This window comes from Notamacropus eugenii, chromosome 2 (assembly GCF_028372415.1).
Source record: "Notamacropus eugenii isolate mMacEug1 chromosome 2, mMacEug1.pri_v2, whole genome shotgun sequence".
In the NCBI taxonomy this organism is placed as follows: domain Eukaryota; kingdom Metazoa; phylum Chordata; class Mammalia; order Diprotodontia; family Macropodidae; genus Notamacropus; species Notamacropus eugenii.
In genome coordinates, this window is record NC_092873.1 from 518,370,542 (window position 1) to 518,393,252 (window position 22,711).

A 22,711-nucleotide genomic window follows, 5' to 3' on the forward strand; every position below is an offset into this window, starting at 1 on the left:
TCGCGAGGGCCTAAAAGTCAGAAATAATGGGGTTCAGCACTGCCTCAAAGGCTTACTAGCTGTGTGACCCTGGGCAAGGCAAGACAAGTCAACCGGCACCCTTAAGTGATTACTAACTGGCCCCGCGTTGTGCTGACCCTGGAACTACAAAAAGGGGGGAAAATTACTGCCCTCAGAGAGTTTGCAGGAGTCACAAACTCTCTGAGCTTCAGTTTCCTTATCTGTAATATGAGAGGTGTGGCCTCTGAGGTCTCAACTCTAAAGTGATGATCCTATGATTCCTAACCAACCTGACACCCCCCCCCCAAAAGAGTATAAAATGTGATGACACAAGACTCCTAGTTCATTTCAGAGAGAGAGAGCAATTCCACCTCTTTGTGACCCCATTTGGGATTTTCTTTACTGGAGTGGTATGCCACTTCCTTTTCTAGTTCCTTTTACAGGTGAGGAAACTGAGGCAAACAGAGTTAAGTGACTTGCCCAGGGTTACACAGCTAGTAAGTATCTAAGGCTGGATTAGAACTCAGGCCCAGACTGACTCTAGGCACAGAGCTCTATCCACTGAGCCATCCAACTGCTTATTGACTTCAGTAGGAAAGCTTATTAAAGACTTTGTATTCTCAGCTTTTTGCATCCTACCTCAGCACTGACAGTATAGCTTTAAACATGCTAGATGCTCAAGCATGTCTTGATTGGTTAGATTCACAAGAATTTTAGATTGATCTGGAAGGAGATTTTAACCAAAAATGTTAAAACATAAAATGTAAAATGACAGCTCTAGAAATCACCTTACAATAAGTACAATAGATTATTCATATTGAACTTTAAGGTTGTAAAGAATGTTGTTCTGGGTAAAGAGATGACCTTCAATGTGGGAGGACCTGGGTGCATGTTGCATCTATGAAACACAATGCTGTGTGATCCTAGACAAGTGACTTAACCTCTCTATTATCTCATTCCTCTCCAGAATGAACTCCATACTTTCTCTAGCATGTTTATCAATATTCACCCTGTTTGCTTCATAAAGATCACTCTTGACTTTGACAATACCTCTTGACTTTCTTCATGGGTGTAGGATGTGTTCAGGGACGAGCAGTACCTTTGGTGTGATGGCTGCTGAGCCCTGTTTGCGGCTCTCTCCACCTTTGGTGTTCACCTATTGCACTCAACTCTCACCTGTAGCTCCAAAAAGTTTCAGCATGCACAGTGGCCACACTCCTGTAAATCGTTTCAGCAGATGGGCCAAACCAAGATGAGGGTAACCAAAGGGTCTCAGACCCATTGGTGAATTAGGGGGGTGTCTACCCCAAGCATGTGAAGACTTCCTCTGGTGGAATGGGCAGATGAGAACAATTTGTTCTAATGGCCATGAAGGCAGATGCAGCAGGCAATGTGGAGTGCTTAGAGCTTGGAGCTTGGACACTGAAGATGCCAAGGTCATCCACTGCATCTTGAACCATAGTTAGCTGCCTTGACCAGTGGACTATAATGATTCTGGAAGAGAGAGTGAGGTTGACAACTTCATGAAACTCTGCCTCACTTAAATCCAATTTATTCATGAATCAAAAGACATCACCCATACCATTTCACTATTATGCCTCAAAGTTGGGTGACGATAGGCAAGTGATGAAGCAGCAGGTGTGGAAACACTGGGAGCTGTAGTCATGACCCTGAACATAGGTGGCCCAGTCCATAGGGTCATTTCTCACTAGTAGCAGCAGTGGGACTCAACAGCCCCCTGGGTGCCTGAGCAGCCTTTTAAGGATCGCACTGCTCACCTCCTGGTGTAAGCAAGGGGGCTAGAAAAGGTACCCTAAACATTGTCTGCTTACCCAACCCTGGCCTGATTACCATGGTAGGTAGGGAATCCCACTCTGTGGTTGAAACACAAAAAAAATGTACAAAATGTACAAAAACATCTGCAAAGATGATTCCCCTCATCATTGGCACATGGAACGTGCACACATTTATAGGCAACACAAAATCCAGTAGACCTGAAAGACAAACTGCTCTTGTTGCAAGAGAACTCAACAGGTGTCGTACCCAAATAGCAGCCCTGAGTGAAACAAAGTTGGCAAATGAAGGCCAGCTTATTGAAATTGGAGCTGGATACACCTTTTTCTGATGTGGGAGCAGTGAAGGGGAGTGCTGTAAAGCTGGCGTGGGTTTTGCCCACTAATCTAGTCAGCAAACTGGCATACCTGCCAAATGGAGTGAATGACAGGCTCATGAAAATGTGATTGCCACTCGCAGGAAAATGCCATGCCACCATCATCAGTGCTTATGCTCCCACCATGATGAACCCTGATGAGGTCAAAGAAAAGACCTAGAGACCCTTATCATCAATGTGCCAAAAGAGGACAAGATTATAATTCTGGGTGACTTTAATGCTAGAGTAGGTTCAGACTACCAGACTCGGCAGGGAGTCCTAGGGAGGAATGGAATTGGAAACAGCAACAGCAATGGTCATTTCCTGCTGAAGACTTGTGCATCGCATGATCTTCTCATCAATAACACTGTCTTTTGCTTACCTAAATGCAATAAAACTTCATAGATGCACCCTCTCAGCAAACACTGGCATCTAGTAGATTATGTGACTGTAAGGAGAAGAGACAGAGGATGTGAGAGTGACAAAAGCAATGTGTGGTGCAGAGTGCTGGACTGATCATAGACTTATCCTTTCCAAGGTAAATATTCACATTCATCAAAAGTGCCACCCCCAAGGCAAAATGACTGCCAGAAGAATTAATGTCAACAAATTAGAACTCTTCTCTGAGTGTGAACAGTTTGTTTCTAACTTGGAGGGAAAGGTGAGTCAGCACATAGTTGGCAACAGTGGAGCAGAAAAGGAGTGGGCAGCTCTCAGAGATTTGGTGTACAGAACTGAATTTATTCATCTGGGTCAGAACACTCACAAACACCAAGACTGATTTGATGAAAATGATGGGAAAATTCAGAAGCTGCTAAAGGAAAAACGAGAACTCTACAGGATATACCAGCAGGATAATTCATCCACCTCTAAGAAAGCAGCATTTAATTTCACCAGAAGCAAAGTACAAGCAAAGCTTAGAGAGATGCAGGATTCCTGGTTCAGTAAGAAGGCAGATGAAATTCAGTTTTATGCTGACAGTAACAATCCAAAGTGCTTTTATGATTCGTTGGAAGCTATTTATGGACCAAAACCTATAGTGCATCACAACTACTCAGTGCTGATGGAGCCACATTGATTAGTGATAAAGACATTATCCTAGAGAGATAGGCTGAACACTTCCATGTTCTAAATAGACCATCATCCATCAATACTGAGGCCATTGACCGTTTACCTCAGGCTAAAGTCCTTAGCTGAACTTCCAACTGAAGAAGAGGTTTTGAGGGCCATTAGACCCCTTTCATGTAGCAAAGCACTTGGTGCGGATTCTATTCCAGCTGGAATTTACAAGATAGGGGGACCATTGCTCATACAAAAGCTGACTGAAATTTTCCAGTTTATATGGCAAGAGGAAGTTATCCCCCAGCAATTCAAGGATGCTTCCATTGTCCAACTCTATAAGGGTAAAGGGAATAGATTATCCTGTGACCATCACAGGGGAGGGAGTCTCTCTCTTAGTCAGTGCTGGCAAAATTTTTGCTAGAGTCCTCCTTAATAGGCTGATCCTTCACTTGAAGGGTGGTAACATACATACTAGATGTAGCCAGCATGGCTTCAGAAAGGGCTGAGGAACAGTCGATATGGTGTTTGCTGCCCAACAACTCCAGGAGAAATACTAGGAGCAGAACAGAGGTCTGTACACATTTGTAGATCTGACTAAGACCTTTGACATGCTGGTCATAAGGGCTTATGGAAAATTATGTCAAAATTTGACTTCCCAGAGAAGTTCATCAGTATTGCATGTCAATTTTATGATGGCTTGTTTGTCTGGATTTTGGATAGTGGACAATGCTCTCCTACCTTTCCAGTCACCAATGGAGTGAAACACGACTGTGTGCTTGCTCCCATGATTTTTAGCATGATTTTTTTTCAGCCATGTTATTAAATGTTTTTAATGAAGATGAACACAGCATCAAGGTCAACTACCATGCCGATGGTAAGTTCTCCAAGTTGTAAAGTCTACAAACCAAGACCAAAGTGGAGTGAGTGTCAGTGCATGAGTTTTGGTTTGCAGTTTCTGATTGTGCACTCAATGCAGCCTCTGAAGTTGAGATCCAACAAAGGATGGATCAATTCTCTGCTGCCTGTGCTAATTTTGGCCTAATAATACATACCAAAAAAACACAGGTGCTCCAACAACCACCACCACACCATACATACATGGAACCATTGATTACAACAAATAGAGAAGTTTTAAATGCTGTGGATAAGTTCACTTACCTTGGGAGTGTACTTTCCAGGGATGTACACATTGACAATGAGGTTGATGCATGCATTGCCAGAGCTAGCTCAGTGTTTAGGAGGCTCCAAAGAAAAGTTTGGGAGAGAGAGGACTACCTAACTGAAGGTCTATAGAACTGTTATGTTGACCTCATTGTTGTATGCCTGTGAAACATGGACAGTTTACCATTGCCATGCCCGGAAACTGAATCGCTTCCATTTGAACTGTCTTAGAAGATTGTGAGGATCACCTGGCAGGATAAGTTACCAGACACTGAAGTCCTTGCTTGAGCTGAACTGCCAGGCATTCAAACTATGCTTCAGAGAGCATAACTCCGATGGGCTGGCCATGTTGTTCAAATGTAAAATATAAGCTTGCCAAAAAGATTATTTTATGGAGAACTCACATGGGGCAGGTGATCACATGGTGGTCAGAAGAAGCGATACAAGGACACTCTCAAGGTCTCTCTCAAGAACTTTGGATTTGACTGTAGGACATGGGAGACACTGGCACAGGACTGCTCAGTAGGGCTTGCCCACATCAGAAAGAGTGCTGTGCTTTGTTGAGCAAAGCAGACTTGAGACAGCATAAAGTAAACATAGGATGTGCAAATTTGGAGTATCCACCCCAAATATTCACATGGACTGTCTGTGCCCAATCTGCGGTAGAGCATTCTGAGTTCATATTGGTCTGATCAACCACAGTCAGACACACTGAAATTTCACTTTATCATGGTGATGTCATTTTGGTCCTCTTCGAGAATGAAGGACAACAACCAACCATATTGGCTTCCCTCATTAGAATATAAGGTACTTGAGAGCAGGGACTATCTTTGTTCCTGTTTGCATTTGTATTCCTACACAAATGCCTCTTGAGTTTGTTGACTGACAACATTTCTGAGACTCTAAGACTATAAATTTCAGAGGACAAGCCAATCTGCATTCAGAGAGGGAGTTCTCTCACTCAAGGAGTTCCTTCAACCAATGAATCATAGGTCCAAACTCTAACCTATATATCTTCTCATTTCATCCTCACAACAGTCCCTGGAGGTGGATCCTGTTATCATCTTCATTTTACAAATGAGGAAACTGAGGATGATACAGATTATTACTTGACTGGGGTCACATGTAGTTAAATGTCAAAAGCCAGATTTGAATCCAGATCGCCCTGATGCCAAGTCTATCATTCTAACTGCTGTGCTATGATGTCTCTTAAAACACAAAATGATAGATGATGGAATAGGAAATAGCTAAATCTTAGAACAGAGATTAGATAGAGGTGGGAGGAACCTCAGCCATGATGTGTCGATGTTGAAACTGAAGTCTATTGAGTGAACCTGTGTGACTGATGGAAAGTTGACTTTGCACCTAGTCAATATTTCCAGGGAAATGGAGGAGTCTGGGAAAGAAATGTGTTGCTAGGATAAGTGTGTGCTTGTGTCATTGCTGAGTTCAAAGCAGAAAACACTCTTTGGAACACGGGTAATGCCATGCTCATTTTACTAGCAAAAATTGTTACCCTAGACACAACCCTGGAGTCGATATGAGAGGCAATTTTCTGCCCTCCTTGATATCCCTCACACCCCACTTTCTGAAGAAGCAGACAGTATCACTGGGATGTCTGTAGAGGAATACACCGAGCCTGTAAATTCCATGAGAACAGAAACAGTATTTTGTTAATCCTTGTATCCCCAGTGCCCAACATAGTGTCTAAAGTGGAAGAAACACATAAAACATGGTTGTTGAACTGTTAAACTGAATTGAAGCTGAGACAGAGTTAACAAGATGTCATAGAATTGCAGAAACAGCTAAAAAGCAGAAATCCCTGAAATAAGAAAAGACATAGTTTAGAATCCCAACTCAGACATTTGCACTTGCCTCAATCCCCAATGGACAGTTATTAAGAGAAAGATCAATCAATAAACATTTATTGAGCACCTACTAGATGCTAAGTGCTGGGAATGAATGAAAAAGAGGCAAAAGACATTCCTTGCCCTTAAAGATCTTACAATCTGATAAAGAGAAAGCAGACAGGGCTATAACCAACCTCCTGAAGTGGAAGCGAGTACAATAAAATTATAATCAAGAGTGCCTCTAGTTTTCCCCTTTCGTATCAATGCCACTGAAGCCCTAAGCATTTTGATCTAGAAGCTAGACCATTCATAGGATCATGGAATCACAGATCTGTAGCTAGAAGGAACTTCAGAAGTCATGTGGTCCAACCTTTTCATTTTACAGATGAGGATACTGAGGCTCAGAGACATCTTGACTTTCCCAGGGGCACACAGGTAATAAGAAACAGAGTTAGGTCTTGAACCCAGGTCCCTCAATGCTAGAACCAGTATTCCTTTCACATTCTATTCAACAAACATTTATTAATCACCTACTATGTGCTAGCCACTGACCCCATATGTGTAAATAATATATTAGGTACTAGAGTTACAAAGACAATATACAGCATCTTATGCAGTGCCTACTATGTGCCTGACACTGTGTTAGGAATACAAAGACAGAAATGAGTAGTCCCGTGTGAAATCTGCATCTCCTGAGAGGGAAACAGCCAATGTCAAAATAAATAAAGATGTAATATAGACAAAGTAATTGAGAAAGTAGAGCTCGAGCCCTAGGAATAATCAAGCAAAATCTTGCGTGGGTGCGGCTGCCCAAGCTGAACCTTGAGGAAAAGGGCAGATTCTAGGAGACCCCGTTGAAGACGATCATTGCAGACCATCGCTCCCTCCCTATTTGGAGGAAGAGCATTCCAGATCATCAGGGGCAGGGGGTTTGCTGGTCACTGGGCCACTAGAACAGATGGGAATTTTTCTCCCTAAGGCAATTCTAATGCTGGCACATATGTGTGAAGACTTGGCACATCTGATTTGTTAAATCCATCTAATAGTGCCCCCAGCATCCCTAGGGAGAGACTTGTGTTCCCAATGCCAAATTCTTGAATGTATATTCCCTCTACATCTTCCTGATGGAGCCTGTGTATTTTTGTTTCACTGTTGCTGCATTTTGGGGTTTGGGTGTTTTTTTTTAACAGAAGGAAGACCTGGTCAATCCTTCACCCCATCTGGTGTCCTTGTCATGATCCAGAGGGGCCACAGCACCATCCCCTGGATGACTGGGGAGACGAGAATGTGGGGGAAGGGAAAAATCAAGGGGAGTTAGGGGAGGGGAGGGAGGAGGAAGAGAAGGGAAGATAGGGAGAGAGAAAAGGGAGTCATGGAAGGAGGGAGAGAGGAAAAAGAGGGAAAACAAAGGAGAGGGGAGGGGAAGAGAGAGAGGCAAGGGGGTGAGGGGAATATATATTTAGAGAGAGAGAGAGAGAGAGAGAGAGAGCTGAGGTGGGGGGAGGGAGAGAGCACTAGGTAAGGCAAGAGAGAAGAAAACCCACAGACCTTTATCCCTTAGCAACAGAACTAGAGGTACTCCTCCACTAAGAGACACACAGGTACTTGTGCTCAGCATCACCAGCACCCAACCTGACTGAATAAGAATAATCCCCTACTTGAACTGCCTTTGGAGCCAGTGGATTTCTCTCTCCTCAGAGATTTGCCATCAGAGATTTTGTTGTGTTTGTGGCAAAGGGGGATCTTTCTCAGGTGTGAGCAGGATTAGATGGACTAATGATGTTCCTTCTAACTCTGTGATTTCCACCATCACCACTCCCCTCAAACAGTTTGTGGCCAGTCTACTGTTCATTGTACACAAATCGTATAGGTCTGAGTCCTCATCTATAGGTCAGTGTTTTCCAGTAACATCAGTGAGTTAATACTGAACTATTCACACTCTCATCTGATTTCTTCTGATCTTTAGTCTTCCTGGAGGGTATATGCTCACCACTGCTACCACACTCCACTCCTTCTCCCTCCCACCCAATCTTAATTCTTTTCAACTCTCCCAGGAAAGCCTCCAAGACTAGAGAGATGGGACACACATCGGAGAACCTGATCTAATAGCAATCATCCCAACACTTTCCAAAACCATATCTCTCACATTATCTCAGGAGACCCTCATAATGCCTCTCCACAATGAGGCCAATGGCTGAAGGGTTTTTCTACCTGTTTTACAGACAAGTCAAAGTAAAGCTAGGACAAATTAAATGGCTTAAGTAACAATTAACCAAAATATATCTTTGTATCTTGGAATCAATGTCCACAGTGATGTTCTACATTAAAGATTCGGGGTAGAAGACTATCCTGGATTTTGGAGTCAAGGACCTGGCTTCAGAATCTGAGTCTCCTGGATACTCCCTCAGATATCTTGGGAAAACCATTGTTTCGCCAGGTCTCTATTTTCTTGTACTCGAAATTAAAGGATTAAACTACAGGATCTCTAAGTTTCCTTCCAATTCTCATGAGAAACACGCAGATATACACATATACACATATATGTAAGCATACATATGTGTATGTATATGTGTGTGCATGTGTGTGACTGTGAAAATTATTTAATCTCTCAGTGCCCCAAGGCACATATAAGTTACAGAACAAGTCCTGATCTGCTTTGATAGAGGGAATTTTCCCAGTGGAAGTTCTTATATCAATGGAGTCAAAGGTTGAGCCCTGTAAAATAGGTAGACGTAAGGATAGGAATTGGACTTGTGACCTGTGACCTCAATGGTATGGAGAAATCCTTCCAATAGCACCTTTTCTGCAATGTAATCTGGTTTTAATCTGTCTTAGAGGTAGGATTCCACTATGTTTGAGGTAGCTACTCTAACACTTAGAATACCCATTTTACAGATAGTGAAACAAAAAGTTGGAGAAGTTTTGCGGTTTGACTAGGGTCATATAAAAAAGTTCAGAGATATCATAGGATTAAAGGTATATATATGTAAAGATGAGCTATTACTATTTTCATTTGGACATTGCTGGGTATATAAATTCTTTAAAAAATTGTTTGGTAGCCTTTGACAATTCTAGACCTCAGAGAGAAAGCAGAAATGGACCCTTTCTCCTCCAACAACTAAAAGGTAGATCTTGGCCATATTCTGGAAGCAAGAGGAGCTTCACCATAACTAAAATCAGAAAGGTAAGAGACCAGGACCTAAGAACCAAAAGAAATAAATGGAAGGAATAGCTACTTCTGTGAAAGAAGAGAGAGGAGAGAAAGAAAGAGAGAAAGATTCCCTGAATGATGGCTATGACTGTGGAGCTCCAAGCTGGCGAGAGAGCTCACAGTCTGGGGATGAGCCCCTGCTAGATGCAGTGGATTATCTCAGTCAGGTTCTCAAGGGATGTATTGGTCAAAGTGAAGTTGGTGCTTTACTTAACCTGGCACATGCTACCTCCTACCTCTCCTATAAGGTGTATTGATTTTTCAGTTAGAATGGGTTATCTACCCCCACCGGGTGCAGCTGGAAGAGGTGTTGGACTCCTCCCTAGAAGTGGTTCTCCAGGATGATGGTTCCAGGGCCTGGGCTGAAAGCATGGTTAGTGGTCTGAGGGATGTTACTACTTCCAGGGCTCAAAGGCTTCCCTGCCCAACAGTTGGTCAGCAGTTTTTGGCTGACACCTGAGTGGAGTTGATCCCAGACAAGTGAAGTGCAGGTGGAAAAGCTAATAAGCCAGAGTCCAAATTGGAACTAATATCCTTTCTGCTGTACCATAAATTGCCATCAAATGTCATACCCAGGATCTTAAGCCAAGTCTTCAGATTTTATGAAGCAAGAGGTGTTTGATAAGTTCAAATAGAATTCAAAATACCTTTGGATGAAGGCAAATTGTGGATAATCATAATATCCAACATTTTTGTAGCACTTTAAGGTTTACAACTAGCTTTTCACATGTATGCCCTCAATTATATCCTGCCCAGACACAGTGAACTCTACATCTGAATCTCTGCTGAGGCTTGGAACTCAGCAGAATAAAGAATGGTTTGAATATGGGGAGAGCCACTGCTCTAGCATCGAAGAACAGGAGATTTCATCTTACCCTTGATATTTAGTACCTGTGTGATCTTTGGCAAGTCATGGCAACTATCTGAGCCTCAATTCCCTCTTCCATAAAATGGGAGGAAGCAGAGAGACTAGATTATAGATGTAAAACTATGAGAGACTCAGAGGTCACATAGTCCAACATTTTCATCTTATAAATGAGGAAACTGAGGCCGAAGAGGTTAAGGAACTTGCCGGAATCACACAGGCAATGTGCAACAAAACTGAGATTTGAATCCTGGGCCCCTGACTTGAGAATCTGGGTTATTTCCACTGTATCATGAGTCTATAAGTCTATGATGCCTTATCCACTATTCCTCCCAAATATTTGACTAGATTTATCGTGCTATAGAGACTAAGTCTATGATGATCCCTAATCCTTCTGCTCTACTATGTTGCCACCCATTGGTCCATGGACTTTTCTATGAGAAATCACTTGTCCTATGGAGGGGACTTCCTATCCCCCACTATCATAGGCTCATAGGAGCATAGCATTAGAGTTGGAGGGACCTTAGAAGGAAGCCATCTAGTCCAACTCCTTCATTTTACACATGGGGAAACTGAGGCCCAGGAACCTTCAGCAACTTGCCTAAGGCAGTTAGCATCAACAAGTATATCTGAATTTGCTTCTCTGCCACTTGGAATGAGTGTGCTGCCCCCTATTTCTTCACAAACAGTAAGAAAGAGAGGGAAGGAAGTTGGAGCTTTCCAAGATGGCATGGCCTGCAGCAGCATTGCCTGAATGCTTCCTGAATTGGGTGAAGGCTGGGTGGGAAAGGAAGCCCATGGCTGTCAGCCATGCGAGCTGTGATGAGCTGCTGTAGACAACAGAGAAGTGGGGGGCACTGAGGACCACTTCTGTTTATTTTTGCCTCAGTATTGCTCAGTTGTTCAGCACAATCTGTTTCACCAACTCAGTCAGAAGAAATTAATGAGAAAGAAAATCCATTCAAACCAATGGCAAAGAGATTTTGAAGGGACATCTTCATTCCCTTCCCCAACCCAGAATGAAAAGAAAACAGAACTTAGGGCCACATTCTAATCCCACTGGCTCCTTAGGTCTAGGCCAGGAGAGTCCAACCACCCTACTCACTGTGCCATTTGAACAACAGCCACAAAAACCTCACCTTTTAGAAAGGAAAAGATGGAGTCAAGATGAAGTGTACTCATCTCAAGAGGCCACATATCTGTGTCCACTGGGTAAGCGAGGGAATCTTTTCACTGAAGCAGCTTCTGACTCCTGCTTCCTTGATGGTAGATAGTCACACAGTCTAGTGATGAGCAGACTAGTCCTTGTACCCAGTCTCTGCTTCCTCATCTTTAAATGAGGCCAGTGGCCTGGATGACCTAAGGCCCCTCTCAGCTCTGACATTTGACGTTTCTAAGCTCTAACCTGTGGGGCTCTCTGGTTCTCAGGGCCCTTTCTGGTGATGTTACAAAGATCGTCCTAACTCAGCTATTCAATAATAGATTGGAGAGCACTGCTCAGGAGGCAGTGAGTACCTATCACTAGGAATCTTGATTTGGAGGCTGGATGATATCTTCAAAGGGAGGTTGCAGACAGGATTTAGGCTTTGGGCAGGCATTGGAGGAGTAGATGATATTCAAGGTCACATTCTAAAATTTTAGGATAGATCTTCTGTCCTCTATTCTAAGGTCCGTCCTCAGCTCTAACATTTTATGTCCTGAAATCCTTCCAGTTTTAGCAATCTCTGTCCTGAACAAGCACAGAATAATTGAAGAAAACACAACAAAATTAAAAAGAATAAACATGTCCCCAAAGAAGAGTTATGGGAAGATTCTTCCCCTAAATTTTTTGTGGAGGGCAGTACTCCACAGGCATGGAACATTGCAGAAAAGGTCATTTTTGATGTATTTATCAGTTTTGTTGAATTTTCCTTTTTTTCCTCTTTTTGTTTAAAAATAGCCTTTGTTGTAAGAGATGGTTCTCTGGGATGGAGAAAGAGTAGGATACAGGGGAACATCTAAGTAATATAAAAAAAATATTAATAAAATCAACTTTAAAAAATATTCTATTTTCTAACATCCTATACTCTAAAGTCACTTGTAGCTCTGACATTCTATGTCACAAGTCTCTTCTACCTCTAACATTTCCTCTTCTAATGCCCCTTCCATCACTAACATTTCCCATTAGAGAGGCTTTTTTCTTTCAGTTACAATATTTTATGATTTTCTACATTCCTGCGTATAGTGAAAAACCCAGGTATTGGAAGGGTTTGGCATTTAGCGGGTAAAGTGATGTAGTGGAGAAAACACTACCCTGGAATTCCAACATCTCCACAAACAGGAAACATTCTTTAATTCATTCATTGACAGAAGTGGTTCTCTCCTCTCCTCTTCTCTCCTCCCCTCTTCTCTACTCCCCTCTCCTTTCTCTCTCTTCTTTATTTTATTCTATTCCTCTCTAGTTCTCTATTCTTATTTCTATCTTTTTTTTCCTTTTCCAATTCTCTCACTGTGTCTCTCCCTCCTCTCATCTACCCCATAAGTATTTATATGCATTTCCTTATTTGTGCCTAGTACTGTGCTGAGGAACATGGTAATTTTTAAAATAAAAAATACAGTCTTTGCACTTCCAGAGCTGACAATCCAATTAGAGAGGCACAATTAACACATTCAACAGTTAGAGAAATTCTAACTGCTAGGCAATACATTGCTGACTCTAAGTGCAAACAAGATTCATTCAAGAGAGAGATCCATGTCAGCTGGAAAAGAGAGATGCTATATGACCTTAGTCAAGTCTGGAATCAAACCTCTAGGTATGATTCCTCTTTTGTGAGAGGGTAACAGCATCACCTATAATACCTATCTAACATGTGTTACAACAAAAGAGATAATTTATGGGAATACACTTAGACATGTATAAAGTGTTATCCAAATATAAGATACTGCTTTGCATGACATCACATGTGTAATGAGTATCATTATATATGCTTGCCTTTCAATAAGTGGGAAAGGGACTAGAGGAAAAGAGAAATTTGTGACTCAAAAAAATTTTAAATGAATGTTAAAATTTTAAAAAACCAAATTAAGGTATTAAGTTAGTAGAAGAGTCAGGATCAGAATCTAAAAAACCACAGATTATAAAATTTGAGAGATGGAAAGATTCATAGAACATAGAATATTAGGTTATTGAATGTAGAATATTTGAGCTTAAAGGGTCTTTAGAACATGAAATATTAGAAAACAAAGTGTTAAGGCTGGAACTTAGAACATGGAATGTTAGAACTTGAAGGGACCTTAGAACATAGAACATAGAATGTTATAGCTGTTAACATCAGAACCTAGAATGTTGGGATGTCAACATTAGATGTTCAGAGCTGTAAGAAATGCTATGGATCAATTAGTCCAACCCCTGAATTTCACAAGGCAAATGTCCATTTAAAATGAGTCAAATGGAGCTTAAAAAGAGGAAGTGACAGCCAGAATCATAGTGCTAATTGTTGCAAAGTTCTTACTAGAATCTATGTCTCCTGACCTCACATCTCTTACTCTCTCCACAATACTGAGCACTGGGTGCATTTCTGTCCCATGGCCCTTTTCTCCCACTTCCACAGGGGTGTCTCTTGGTGAAACTATTCTTTCAGGCTTTTCCTTTAATAGCATAAGGAAAGATGAGTGGTATCACTGGCCATCATTGTTACTTCTTTGTCCTCTGGAGATCTCCCTAGCCTAGTTAGCAGAGCTATTTCCACCCTGCTTTTCCATAGAGCCTTTTTTCTTTATATTAAGTGAGAATTTGAGCTATTTTTTTCTCTTCTTTCCAGAGTTTAACACAAGCGGGAAAACTGAGCTGCTGGCTTAGTGATGAAGGCCTATCATCACCTACCTAAGATACTGTAATAATTTTCTGAGTGGTCTCTCTGCCTCTACTCTCTTCCCTCTCTTCAAACCATCCTATCTTGCATAGATTGTCTAAGATATTTTCCTAATCTTAGCTCTGGTCACATCCTTCCCCTACTCAAAATCATCATTATCTGTAGCATAAAATTCAAATTCTGTGATCTGGTATTGTTCCATTTGATGTAATAACTGGGGAAGGGAAGAGGAAAGGAAGAAATGTCTATATATCTGAAGTATGAAGTGGCAGACTCTTTTAAGGCTGAAAAGCTACTCAATTGGTCATCTGGGAGAGGAGCCTGGGTCTTAGAACTATTAGTTCACTGTGACTTACATTGGACTTGGAACCAGAAGATCTAGATTCAAATCTCATCCTGGCTACTTATTAGATATTATACCATTAGCAAGTCATTTGTGCTCTATTTCTTCATTTTTAAAATGAGGGGCTTGAATTAGATGATCTTTAAGTTGCCTTCTAGCTCTCAAATATATGACTCAAACCCTTGTCTTCCCTCTAGGCCAGTGTCCTTGCCATTATGCCAAACTGGCTCTCTTTTACTGGAAATGCTTTGAAAATCTTTGCAGGCAGGCAGCTACATGGAAACAATAGCCACTGTCTTTCATAATGACAAAGATGATGGGAAATATCAGAGAGACTTTAAGAAATAATATCACTTGATAGTCTGTGTTGTAATAGGTTTAAAATATGAATGGAGAAGAGTGAAAGGAAAAAGAGTGACCCTGAGAATTCATTTCACATGATGGATACAATCCAGAAAATGAATTGTGACAAGGGTAAAGACTTCTAGTTATTTGCTGACCATGGTCCTGAATTAGAATCCAGGTAAGATTTCTAGATTTCTAGAATTGCACATTTGGATGTGACCTTGAATATCACCTACCACCAATGACTGCCCCAAGCCTAAATCTTGTCTATAACCTCCCTTTAAAGACATCATCTGGCTTCTGATCAAAACCTTCCAGGGATGGAGTACTCATTACCTTTCGAGCAAGGCAACCCCAACTATTATTGAACAACTCTGATAGTTAAGAAGGTCTTTATGGTATTACCAGGAAGGAAACTAGGAACTAAATAGCCCACAAGTTAAAAATATGTCAACTGAAGGAAAGTTTAGATAAATCAGTGGTGACAGATCCATTACAGACTATAAACTGAAGTTACATGGATATTGTGGGTGAAAGAAAGTCTCTAACCTTTTGTGGTGACTATAAGACAACTAGTACTTCCCATAAAATATCCCCTAATGCCTCTGTCACTCAGAATATGAGAGTATGAGAGAGAGAAAGAGAGGGAGCAAGGGAGAGAAAGTGAAAGAAACTCTGGGATAGATGGAACATGGGGTTAATTACATTCTCATATTCATATATTTTGTGACATACAGGTGATAATATTCAATCTTTATAAAGAATTATCTACCCTTAGAATAGAAAAGAAGGTTATAGATAACTGACATCCACAGGAACCTTAGAGTCTTGACTTAGCTTTAAAGAGCCAGAGAAAATATCTAGCAATTTTGTTTTTGTTACAAAACAATTTCATGCCCATTGCTTCTTTTATTTATCATGAGCCAGTTAGTGAGATAGAAATCACAAGCATTATTAGCTCCACTTTACAGATGTGGAGATGGAGGCACTAAGAGATCAAGTGATTTGCCCAAGGTCGTATGAGAAATGCATAGCAAAGCAGAGACTCAGAACCAGGACACCTCACTCAAAGACCAATACCCTTCCTGCAGACATCATGCTAACTTTCTAATGCAAAAGTTATGCCAGATGTCTCGAGTCAGTTAATCATGAATGAGTTATGCACATCAATCGTAAGTACTCATGAATCCAATGGAAAAAAAAAAACTCCAGTTGGGCTCCTGTGAGCAGCTCCTGGCTGCCATGTGAGGATAGTTTGCTTAACAAGCTTGGTGGAGGGGCATCTGTTCTTGACTTCTCACAGGCACATATCATAACTTCCTCCTGCTAGTAAGATCAAAATCAGATTGATTAGTGGGGAACCAAATATTATTAAAGGAAAGAGAGTGATAGAGCACACTTGGATAACTATAAAATGTCAATGGATCCATGATTTCATTAATATGAGTAATTTTCAGTGCTGATCACAACCCACTCATACTTTCTGCTCTGGTACAAGTCTTATACATTTCCTCCCACAAATGCTCTATATCATTCTCACAAATGTGCTGGGCACTTTCTTTGGATCACTGTGTATATTATGTTGTAATGATGTGCTAGAGTTAAAATCTGGCAGCTAAGTAGCACAGTGGATAGAGTGCTTGGTCTGGAGTCAAGAAGACTCCTCTTTAGTGAGTCCAAATCTGGCCTTGGATACTTAGTATCTGTGTCACCATGAATGAGTCATTTAACCCCATTTGCCTCAGTTCTTCATTTGTAAAATGAGCTATAGAAGGAAATAGCAAACTACTTTAGTATTTTTGCTAAGAAAACCCCAAAAGGGGTTACTAAGAGTTGGACATGACTGAAAGTGACTCAACAGAATTAGAATCAGGAAGACCTAAAAACAGCTGGACAAATTGTTTTAACATATCTGGATCTCAGTTTCTGCATCTGTAAAATGGTCATAATATCTTCTATCTCACAGGGTTACTGTGAGGAAATGAAGTAATGTACACAAAGTGCATTGTAAATCTGAAAGTGCTATATAAATGATAGCTATTACTTCCTAGCCAGACCACCCTTTTTTCTATCACATATCTCACTCATAATATCCATTATGCCAATTCTTAAATGTAATTTCTCACTGATAATAGCCTATAATTATTTTCATGTATTTACCATCCATCTCTGCGTTGTCCTGAGTCACCTGCAAGTTTTTATTCTTCAAAGGTTTTTGTGGTCCGTGTTTCATAGCATCATTATAAAGCATCACTGGGAATTAGAATAGACAAGGAGGAAACAAAACTATCACCATTTGCAGACATTATGATATTATACTTAGATAATTCTAGAGAATAATTAAGTCAATTAATTATTAATAATTAATAGAAATAATTTACAAGTTTAGCAAAGTTTTAGGATACAAAATAAACCCATATAAATCATCAGCATTTCTATATCTTACCAACAAAATCCAGGTGCAAGAGATACAAAGAGAGGGGAGGGGCCAAGATGGCAGAGTAGAAAGATACACATAAGTTATCTCCGAACCCACAGCCCATAAAATACCTGTAAAGAAGAACTCCCAACAAATTCTGAAGCAGCAGAAGCCACAGAACAATGAAGTGGAGGAGATTTCTGTTCCAGAGAGACCTGAAAAACTGACACAAAAGGTCTGTAGCACCCAGACCCAGAGCAGAGCCCAGCCCTGCCTTGGCCAGTAAGACTGAGAGGAGCAGATCCGAACAGGCTCCAGGGACAGAATCTCCAGCGGCCACTCAGGTCCCTCTACCCACAGGTGCTAAAGGTCAGTGAGAGACTCTCTTTGGCTGGCTGAGAGGGGAGTGGGGTGTCCCCATAACTCAGGCCCCCTCAGGAGGCAGCAGCAGAAGCAGCAGCAGACAAGGGCTCCCAAAGCAGGCAGGAGCTTGGATCCATTGTTGAAGGTCTCTTCATAAACCCCCTGAGAGAACTGAGCCCTGTGTGGTGGCCCTGTCCCCACCTGAGCACCTGAACTTAATCTCACACTGAATAGCAGCCCTGCCCCACCAAAAGCCCTGAGGCTGGGGAGCAGCATTTGAATCTCAGACCCCAAGCATTAGCTGGGTGGATCTGGAGGTGTAGTGGGTGAGGAAAGGAAACTCAGAAGTCAAGCTGGGAAAATGCCCAGAAAAGGAAAAAAAAGACCATAGAAGGTTACTTTCTTGGTGAGCAGATATCTCCTCCCATCCTTTTAGATGAGGAAGAACAATGCTTACCATCAGGGAAAGACATAGAAGTCAAGGCTTCTGTATCCCAAACATCCAAAATAAATATTTAATGGGCTCAGGCCAGGGAAGAGCTCGAAAAGGATTTTGAAAATCAAGTTAGAGAGGTGGAGGAAAACTGGGAAGAGAAATGAGAGAGATGCAAGAAAAGCATGAAAAGCAGGTCAACATCTTGCTAAAGGAGACCCAAAAAAATGCTGAAGAAAATAACACCTGAAAAATAGGCTAACTCAATTGGCAAAAGAGGTTCAAAAAGCCAATGAGGAGAAGAATGCTTTAAAAAGCAGAATTAACCAAATGGAAAAGCTCACTGAAGAAAATAGTTCTTTCAAAATTAGAATGGAACAGATGGAGGCTAATGACTTTATGAGAAACCAAGAAATCACAAAACAAAACCAAAAGAATGAAAAAATGGAAGATATTGTGAAATATCTCATTGGAAAAACAACTGACCTGGAAAATAGATCCAGAAGAGACAATTTAAAAATTATGGGACTACATGAAAGCCGTGATCAAAAAAAGAGCCTAGACATCATCTTTCATGAAATTCTCAAGGAAAATTGCCCTGATGTTCTAGAACCAGAGGGCAAAATAAGTGTTGAAACAATGCACCCATCACCACCTGAAAGAGATCCAAAAAGAGAAACTCCTAGGAACATTGTGGCCAAATTCCAGAGTTCCCTGGTCAAGGAGAAAATATTGCAAGCAGCTAGAAAGAAACAATTCAAGTATTGTGGAAATACAATCAGGATAACACAAGATCTAGCAGCTTCTACATTAAGGGATAGAAGGGCCTGGAATGTCATAATACAGAAGTCAAAGGAACTAGGACTAAAACCAAGAATCACCTACTCAGAAAAACTGAGTATAATACTTCGGGGGAAAAATGGTATTTCAATGAAATCAAGGACTTTTAAACATTCTTGATGAAAAGACCAGAGCTGAAACGAAAATTTGATTTTCAAACACAAGAATGAAGAGAAGCATGAAAAGGTAAACAGCAAAGAGAAGTCATAAGGGACTTTACTAAAGTTGAACTGTTTACATTCCTACATGGAAAGACAATATTTGTAACTCTTGAAACTTTTCAGTATCTGGGTACTGGGTGGGATTACACACACACACACACACACACACACACACACACAGCACAGAGTGAATGGAATAGGATGGGATCATATCTTAAAAAAATGAAATTAAGGGGTGAGAGAGAAATATATTGGGAGGAGAAAGGGAGAAATGGAATGGGGCAAATTATCTCTCATAAAAAAGGCAGGTAAAAGACTTTTTAGTGGAGGGAAAAAGAGAGGAGGTGAGAGAAAAACATGAAGTTTATTCTCATCACATTCCACTAAAGGAAGGAATAAAATGCACACTCATTTTGGTATGAAAACCTATCTTACAATATAGGAAAGTGGGGGAGAAGGGGATAAGCAGGGTGGGGGGGGATGATGGAAGGGAGGGCAGTGGGAGGAGGGAACAATTTGAAGTCAACACTCTTGGGGAGGGACAGGATCAAAAGAGAGAATAGAAGCAATGGGGGGCAGGATAGGATTGAAGGAAAATATAGGTAGTCTTACACAACACAACTATTATGGAAGTCATTTGCAAAACTACACAGATTTGGCCTATATTGAATTGCTTGCCTTCCCAAAGGGAATGGGTAGGAAGGGAGGGATGAAGAGAAGTTGGAACTCAAAGTTTTAGGAACAACTGTCGAGTACTGTTCTTGCTACTAGGAAATAAGAAATACAGGTAATGGGGTATAGAAAGTTATCTTGTCCTACAGGACAAAAGAGAAGATGGGGAGAAGAGAAGGGAGGGATGATAGAAGAGAGGGCAAACTGGTGATAGGGGCAATCAGAATGCTCAGTGTTTAGGGGTGGGGGAGGGGACAAATGGGGAGAAAATTTGGAACCCAAAATTTTGTGAAAATGAATGCTAAAAGTTAAATAAATAAATTTAAAAAAAGAAAAAGAAAAAAAGAGATAGAAAGAGAAATTCCAATTAAAATAGCTGCATATAACATAAAAATACTAGGGAGTTTACCCATCAAGACAAAGCCAGGAACTATATGAAGACCATTGCAAAACATTTCTTTTTCACACAAATAAAGTACGATCTGAACAATTAGAAAAATATTAATTGCTCTTGAGTTGGTCAAGCCAATATTATAAAAATGATGATTCTACCTAAATTAATCTATTTATTCAGTGCCATATTAAACTACCAAAAATATTTTATAGAGCTAGAAAAAAATAGCAAAATCTATCTGGAAGAAAAAAAAAGTCAAGAATATCAAGGGAAGCAACAAAAAAAATGTGAAGGAAGGTGGTCTAGCTATACCAGATTTCAAACTGTATTATAAAAGGGTAATTATTGAAGTAATCTGGTACTGATTAAGAAATAGGGTATAGCAAAAACTAGGTATAGACCAACATCTCACACTATATACCAAGATAAGGTCCAAAAAGGTACATAAAGGCTAATACCATAAGCAAGTTAGGAGAACATGGAATAATTTATCTGTCAGATCTATGGAATTGAAGACCAAGTAAGATATAGAAAGCACTACAAAATGTAAAATACATGATTTTGATCACATAAACTTAAAAAGTTTTTGCACAAACAAAATAAATGCAAAATTAAAGTGAAAAGAGAAAACTGGGGGACATTTCTGCAACAAGTATCTCTGATAAAGGCCTCATGTCTCAAATAAACAGAGAACTGAGTCAAATCTGCCAGAATGTGTCATTATCCAATTTATAAATGGTCAAAGGATATTAACATGCAGTTTTCAGACAAAGAAATATCTATAGTCATACAAAAAAATGCTCTAAATCAGTATTGATTAGAGAAATGAAAATTAAAACAGTTCTGAGGTACTACCTCACACCTATCAGACTGGCCAATATGAGAAAAAAAGAAAAATGATTAATGTTGCAGGGGATGTGGGAAAAGTGGGACAATAATGCACTGTCAGTAGAGTTGTGAATTGATTCGATCATCTCTACCAAACTGCTATTGCCATTTAAAGGTCTTTGGACTGATGAGATTTCTTCACCTTAGGAAAAGGGTTCTTATTATTTAGATTATAGCACAAAGGTCTACATTTAACTCTTTGGAGATGCAGACCTCAACCATCTGTACCAAGTCAATTTTGAATGCCTCTTTCCTCTGCAACAACTCAAAATCTTAATCTAAACTATCTAAGTGATAATCTCAAATTCTTTTTTACCTCTGTCCTGACCTTGGATCACTAGCCTATTCAAATCATCCTGAGGAAATTCTTTTCAAAACCTAAATATCCCTGATTTTCAAGAAAATCAACAAAAAAAGAAAACTTAAAAGACCTAGATTTAGCTAATGAAGCTGTTGACCTCTTCACCACTTCCCTCTATCAAAAAAAAATCATCTGAGTCTCTGTATATGTAGAAAAGGACAACACCTAGTTCTGACATATATCTTCTATTAGACTCTGTAGGTAGATCAACTAAAGAAGGAAGAAAAAATTAATCTCTCATAGAATTATAGAATTTTAGAGATGGAAGAGCTCTTAGTACTCATCTAGTCCCTATTTTATAAAGGAGGAAACTGAGTAACTGATTCACTAAAGGTAATGCACTAAACAGTAGTGTTGGAAGTAGAAGCCAGGTTTCCTAAACCTCAGTACAGTCTCAGTCTCTCTCTTCCCAATAGACAAGGCTATTTTTCACTGTATTGACTCCTACCTCATAGTTGCAAAGAAGATGCAAAATCTCACCTGTTTTTTATATTCAGGGGGAAAAAATATCTTTTTGCTTAGGAAAGTTGGTGGGGGTTGTCATCTCCCAATCTGATGACCATACTGTGTTCCTTCATGGCAAATTTTTTAATGTGGAATCCATGGGGAAATTTGCTATGGTTTAGAGAGAGGATGAAAGTGGTAAAGTTTTAGGACAAGGATCATCCCAGAGTTAGAACATGCTATAAATCCAACATGGTGTGGTTTAGGCTTCATCTTATTGTGTTCCCTCAATAAAAAATAAAATTCTCAACTCCTGACTATAGTTGGAGGGAACTTCCAAGGCCATATAGTCAAACCCATATTTGAAAAAGAATCCCCTCTATATTATCCAAAGCAAAAGATCACCCAGAGTTTGCTGGAGATCTCCACTAAAAGAGATTCCATTACCACCCAAGGTAGACTCTTTAATTTTTGTATAGCTCTCATTGTTAGGAAGTTTTTCTTTACCTCAGCCCTCTATGTTTCTTTGTAACTTCCACTAATTTCTCCTAGTTCTGCCTTATGAGACTATGCAAAATATGTCTACTCCTTCTTCTGCGTGACGAGCCTTTTAATCTTAAAGACAGTTCTCCTGGGCCCACCATTTTCTTTTCTCCATTTTAATAGTCTCCAGTTTCTTTAACTGATGCTTTGAATGTGAAGCCCTCCAGTACACTTTATCTTATATTCCTCCTGAGATCTGTCATTCAGAACAGACTATATTACTACATATCTGATTGAACCAAGCCAGAATACAGTGAGAAGAACCTCTTCCATTTTAGAAAGGAGAAAACTGAGGCCCAGAAAGGGGAACTAACTTTCCCAAGGTCATACATCTAGTAAGAGGTAGAACTGAGGCT

At 40.4% G+C, this 22,711-nt stretch overlaps 1 long non-coding RNA gene across 4 annotated transcripts in view; it reads right to left on the reverse strand.

Annotated features, from left to right (window-relative positions):
- Positions 1–5,852: 5,852 nt before the first annotated feature.
- LOC140530217 (uncharacterized) overlaps positions 5,853–22,711 on the reverse strand; it is a 34,909-nt gene continuing 18,050 nt past the window's right edge. For 3 of the 4 annotated variants that reach the window (XR_011975854.1, XR_011975855.1, XR_011975853.1), the window contains 2 exons: positions 16,998–17,090; positions 5,853–6,011 (listed from right to left, as the gene is read on the reverse strand). This is a non-coding gene — a long non-coding RNA (uncharacterized lncRNA). Of the gene's footprint in view, positions 6,012–16,997; positions 17,091–21,848; positions 21,984–22,711 lie in introns of all 4 variants that reach the window. The other variant, XR_011975856.1, reaches the window with a different exon arrangement.